The sequence below is a fragment of the Epinephelus fuscoguttatus genome, linkage group LG12 (genome assembly GCF_011397635.1).
Source record: "Epinephelus fuscoguttatus linkage group LG12, E.fuscoguttatus.final_Chr_v1".
In the NCBI taxonomy this organism is placed as follows: domain Eukaryota; kingdom Metazoa; phylum Chordata; class Actinopteri; order Perciformes; family Serranidae; genus Epinephelus; species Epinephelus fuscoguttatus.
The window spans coordinates 329,707-336,211 of NC_064763.1; the positions used below are offsets into that span (position 1 = coordinate 329,707).

At 39.4% G+C, this 6,505-nt stretch overlaps 1 long non-coding RNA gene across 2 annotated transcripts; it reads right to left on the reverse strand.

Moving 5' to 3' along the window:
• Nucleotides 1–1,592: 1,592 nt before the first annotated feature.
• On the reverse strand, nt 1,593–3,630 carry LOC125898037 (uncharacterized). Of its 2 annotated transcripts, none has more exons than XR_007450558.1 (3): nt 3,565–3,630; nt 3,126–3,205; nt 1,593–3,003 (listed from the first exon to the last, which is right to left on the reverse strand). It is a non-coding gene; the product is annotated as an uncharacterized LOC125898037 (long non-coding RNA). The 2 variants fall into 2 exon arrangements; XR_007450557.1 differs by having other exon boundaries at nt 3,126–3,210.
• Between the last annotated feature and the right edge of the window lie 2,875 nt (nt 3,631–6,505).

Consider the following 6,505-nt stretch of genomic DNA (forward strand, 5'->3'; position numbering starts at 1 on the left):
GACAAACTGTTGCTCCATTCTCGTTTCTCCTAGACTGACGGAGCCCAATAAGCCTACAGGCTGCTTTCACAGCGATGCCCTGTCACAGACATGATCTGGCGTGTCTCCAGCCCGGCGTCTATGGCAAGCCGTTTTAAAATTTAATCACTAAGTCCGACTATCCGGAATTACCATTATAGATATCTATAACGTCATTTTGACTAGTAGTAATGTCATTGTGACTAGTATGAATTTTAATTTAAGATATCTATAACGTCATTCTGACTAGTCAAAACTAAATTACAGATATCTGTAATTAGAGTTTTGACTAGTCAAAATCTAATTACAGATATATTGAATAGGAGTTTTGACTAGGCAAAATTATGTTGCAGATTATGGCAAGCCGTTTTAACATTTAATGACTAAGTCCGACTATCTGGAATTACCATTATAGATATCTGTAACGTCATTCTGACTATAGTCAAAACTGAATTACAGATATCTGTAATGTCATTCTGACTAATCAAAACTCTAATTACAGATATCTGTAATTCAGTTTTGACTAGTAAGATTCAAACTATTTTTGCCATTCATGTGTATGGGGTTTGTCATTATAGATATCTACAATTACATTATGACTATAATTCCAGTTTGAGATATCTACAACGTCATTTTGACTAGTCATAATTCAGTTGTAGATATCTACAACGTCATTTTGACTAGTCATAATTCAGTTACGGATATCTACAACGTCATTTTGACTAGTCATAATTCAGTTGCGGATATCTATAACGTCACTTTGACTAGTCATAATTCGGTTACAGATATCTACAACGTCATTTTGGCTAGTCATAATTCAGTTGCGGATATCTATAACGTCATTTTGACTAGTCATAATTCGGTTACAGATATCTACAACGTCATTTCAATTTCAATTCAAGATATCTAGAAAGGACCATGTAGATATCTTCAATTGATGATAATTAAAGATATCTTGAACTTGAATTATGACTAGTCAAAATTAAATTGTAGATATCTCAAACTGGAATTACAGATATCCACAATTCAGTTGCAGATATCCACAATAACAATTGCAGATATCCGCAACTACATTGGAGATATCTATAATGACAAACCCCATACACATGAATGGCAAAAATAGTTTGAATCTTACTAGTCAAAACTGAATTACAGATATCTGTAATTAGAGTTTTGACTAGGCAAAATCTAATTACAGATATCTTGAATAAGAGTTTTGACTAGGCAAAATTATGTTACAGATATCAGTAGGCCTAATGAATATCCAGTCTAGCGATTAAATGTTAAAACGGCTTGCCATAGGTATCTGAGAGTCGACCCACAGCCGTGCTCCGGAGGCTGTGGTTCGTGTAAATCCGCGACAGACCCACCTTAAAGAAACAATAATAAACACACTTAATGAGGGCAGAAGAGGGGTTAGGCATAATACATAGGGCTACATTATTAGAATTGTACAGACCTCTTCACTGATTTTTTTTTAGCATGTCTCCCAGGTAGTGGACACCCATCGGCTCCCTGGAGTACCACACATCAGATGCCACGGTGATGGAGCGCTTTGAGTGCAGATAAAAAGATTTTGCGTTAGGGGGACATTTAGAGATGTACTTCTTGAAACTTTTTACTGGGCACAGGGGATCCCCGGGCCTTACGAACATAAAACCTCTTAGGTTTTGCTTGTGTGCGTCGTTTGGATCTTTATGATTTTTAGTGTCAGGATTATGCGCTAGGCTGACGTATTCAACGCCATCCTCGTCTCTGGATGCTGAAAGATGTCATGGTCAGCTCACGGTTCCCCTCCCTGCCACGCTGAGCCAAACACAGCTGGATGTCAAACCACTCCTTTCTGACGAGGCCGAGGGGCGTATCGGGAGACAGCGCAGATGAACATCTGGGCCCAGTATTTCAAAGTGATCTGATAGGATTATCCTGGCCGGATTGGATTAAATCCTGATCTGATCTGAAAACTGGGTATTTCAACACAGATCAAGAGGATCCTGATCCTGAGGATCAGGATTCAGTTCTGGTAATCCAATCCTCCCTTTAATCCAGATAAAGGCTGCATTTGGGTATTTCAAAAGTTAAGGCAGAGATCTGGATCAATTTAATACCAGATTTCAGGATTATTTGGATCCCACCTCAGGGGTGGATTTGACAAAGCCTCAGCTCCACTTCTCCTAGATATTGATACTCAAGATGTTCATTACACTTCATCTAAATTAGTGTTTTAGTTGTAAGTAATGTCAAGCATAGAAAAACTATTGTTTGGCCATACTACCTGAAACTGCTGTAAATAAGAGTAACAAATACAGACCTATTTCTCAATGTCTAGTTTCACCTAACATTGTAACCTGTTTGTACCAAAACATCCAACATATGTTTGTGGTCAGACAAAGGCAAGGAAATGCAGTGCAAAGCAAATTTATTTGTATTGCACATTTTCTTTTATATAGAGTGCAAGAAATAATACAGGGATCAACATAATAAACACATGGCAATTCAAACAAAGTACTAAAAAAGCAATTAGAAACAAATGATGTGTGCACTTGCATTTTTCCAATGTTACATCACATGTTTGAGGGGGGAAAAGTAATAGCTCAACTATGTCCTGCAAGACATTGCTGTATGTCTCACTTCACATATGTCCTCACTTCACAGGATAATCACATTTAAGCACGTTCAATGTATATTTTCATGCTGCTGATTTAATGAAGGCACATTTTACTTGATTTAGATAAGCTTGAAAATGCACCTTGTAAATGCCTGGGAAGTGCTTGACTGTGATTTAATGACATGCAGCAATGTATTTCAGAAAGTGTTTGTGTGTACAAACGTATTATTTTACTTCATCAAATCAGATGCTATAGTGCTATATGTTTAGTGGGAGCCTTCTACAAAAGGGGATACATTTCCAGGGATTTCCAGCACTCGACCTGTTGTCTTGATTAGCAGTGGCATTGCAGAGTGGTCCATGGGTGTGAGTGTATTCTGAAAGTAGAAGTAGAGTGTGTATGAGCATATCTTTATCACTGTCAGGAATCCACAATAGTCAGAGAAATTGTTTAAGTAACGTTACTGAAAAGCATATCACCAGCATTACTGTAGCATACCCAAACTCAATCCTCTGACACTTCTGAATGAACCGCATCATTCATAGTAGTACTGTGTGTTTTTCCAATACTGCAGCAGTCTGCTCTGCACACAAAAATAAAAAGGTCTGCTGCGTTGGCAATAACATAACGTTAAACTCGGAACAGGTTGGTGTTTAAAGACTTGATATATGATGTACTTCTGGTTAATTACCTTTTGAATTAAACCGTAGACCTCAAAATACATCAACAAAGTCAGCTACCTCGCTAGCCTGCTAGCTACTTAACATGCAAGTCAATGGAGCCGCGTTAGCTACCGTTAACATGACCTCGGCTCAATTAGGGTTCGGTACGCCCACGTTTTAAGTAGGTGACAATTCAAATAGCTGGCTCACATGAGATGGTGAGTGGCCTTCGTATGCTCTTAAAAACGCTACACATTAGACAACGGTATACTTACATTTTGATGCGAAAGCTGTGCTACCAACTGCTCCTTTCGTGAAGTGTTCCGCCGTGGAGACAGAGCACAGCGGGTCATAATCTGAAAGCCACGCCCCCAAAGGGGAAACGTTTCAGATCCGGGGGCGGAGTCGTGAGATTTGGAAATCCGTATCCAGTCAGATTGGGATCAAAGTGATCCACCCTGCCAGTGTTTTGAAATACCCAGACAAAGTCAGCAGGATCACCTTGATCCCTGACTGAGAAAAGGAGGATTTCATTATCCGGATTATTCTGATCTGGATTACAAATTTTGAAATACTGGGCCCTGATTATCTCAAGGTCCGACTCAGGGATACGAGGATGGTGGAAGCTTGTGTCTTTCCCACTCTTTCTCTAACGCTTCAGTATCGCCTTAAAAACCGCATTACTGCTCTTGAACACAGTGTCGCTGATGATGTTGACGTCTCTTAAGTGGCGATTAATGCCGGCTCTCAAACTCCTCAAACTGGCAACACTGTATTCTCCTCCTTCCTTAGTCGACTGGAAAGACGCATAAAACAGTCGCAAAATGTCATTGAGAGTAGTGGCAGTGTAGCTCTCAAAGTTGATGTCCATGTTTTTCTGAGCCAGGAAGTCTCTTAATGTTTTAACTGCCCATTTCGTGGTTTTCTTTGTGTTTACCTCGTCCTTGTCATCCTCTAAATTGTTCAGTTCCTCCGGTGTCACCTTCTTGTGTCGCATCTCCTTCTTCTTATAGCCTATTCTCTTCTCTCTTTCTCTTCTGCTGCATCCCAGTCTTCAAAATTATCAAATTCACCAAATAGGTTAAAGGAAACTATAAAATCACTCATGTCTTGTCTACTGTCTTGCCGTTGTGATAAATAAACTGTGAAATAACGTATGTTAATGTATGTTCTGAGTTTCTGTTGCCACGGTTACCAACTAGCGTTTGAGCCAGCACAATAATTTAGAACAGTCAGGCTATTTGACCGGAAATTCTTTATAGGTGTCCTACAACACTTTTTAACGGACACCCTGCAGCCAATCAGAATCGAGTATTCATCCAGACCATGGTATAAATTAGGTTATCAACTTACAGGGAATGGTTTCTTACCTGATGTCGCCAGAATAATAGTAATAACGTGAAGTTCATGTAGTTAGAAGACTAAACAGATCCCGCCGGACCCTTCCGTTGTCTCCATATTCCAGTTTTTTTTTTTGTTCTACGTTAACAATGACAAGCCACGACTCACTAAATAAGATAGCAGGTGTAAAATAAGCCAGTTATTAATCTAGGTAACGTTATTCGATGGGCAGTCAGTCGCGCCGATGTCCCGCAGCAGTCATTCAAACTGACGTAATTTCAAATTAAGGTGCGCAGAGTTGTCATTGGACAGTTCTTCTTCTTCTTCTTCTTCTTCTTCTTTGTCTTCTTCTTCTTCTTATTATTATTATTTGGTGTTTAAGGGCGGTTGGCATTTAAATTTTTGCATTACTGTATAGCCAAGGGTTTGTATCTGCCTTGGTGAAACTGTAAAATAATAAACACGAAGGCTCCAGTAACTTAAGGACGACTTCTCCCTTTTTCCCCAGTAGCCCCCCCCCCCCCCCCCCCCAATAAATACATTAAATAACGTTTCCCTTATATTTGATTGATTGTAAATGTTTTTTTCCATTGCAGTGTATGAATACAATTTTTTATTAGTTCTGTCCAGTGATCTAAGACAGATTAAAATATACTGCTATCCTCTATTAAATTAAACCTCTGTCCTTCTCTGTTGAATGAATGTATATGATGTTTCGTTTGTCAATTATTATGGAGATCTTTCCAAGCTTTCTATCGTTTGTATGGGTTGCTGTGGATGCTGTGTCACCACCCGGAAATATTTTCCTCACTCTGTTAATGTTTTCTTTTAATGATATCTTTAACATTTCTCAACAAAAATACATGAACGTGTCCTTGACAAATCAACAAAACCATAGGTTGTATATGTCACCTTCGATTCTGAGAAATAACATTTTTTGTCAATTTTTGGGCATGTGGGCTGAAACACACCCGAAGTAGAAGCTTATCGCAGATAGATGTTTTCTACACCCTAATATCACAACCCTAACCCTAACTTAGACTTAGACTTCTTTATTGTCCATCAAACTTAACATAAAATGGAAATTTGTCTTTGACAGTGGCATAAAAAACACACAACACAGATGACACTATGCATAATAAATACATATAAATAAGAATAAATATAAGTAAAATAGACTATGAAATCAGTCCAGTTTGCTCCAGAGAGGAGTTACAAGATAGATGGGCATGAATAAAAATGCATAAAGTGCCTATACAAAACTAACTGCATAGTAAAATTATCTGGGCAGTTTTTTGTTAAGGATGGTCACGGTTGATGGAATGAATGACCACTTGTAGCCATTGTCCCTTGATAGTGGGACTGCAAGTCTCCGGCCTGATGGCGGAAGCTGGAAAGCAAAGTGGAGGGGATGAGTGGGATCTTGATAAACCTGTAATGCCTTTTTAATTAAAATCTGTGAGTACAAGTGCAGGAGTTGATGTTGTTTATGTTCAATGATCTTTCCGGCCTGGTTGACGGTTTGTGCCAGTGTGTTCTTCTGTTTGACAGGGAGGTGCCCATACCATGACACGATGTTGAATGTCAGCACACTCTCGGTCAGTGATTTGTAGACCATGGACATTGTGCACTGGCTGGAGTTGAAACTCCTGAGTTTCCTCAGAAGAGCCAGGCGCTGTCTCTCTTTCTTGTACACATAGTCCACATGGTTTTGGAAATTTAATTGGTTGTCTATTATTGTCCCGAGGTATCTGAATTGGGTGACCTGCTCCACTTCCTGACCCTTCATGCTGATTGGCTTGAAGGCGGGCACAGGGTCTTTATTGCCTCCTCTTTTGCTGCTTCCCAGCCACATCTCCTTGGTCTTGGTGATAT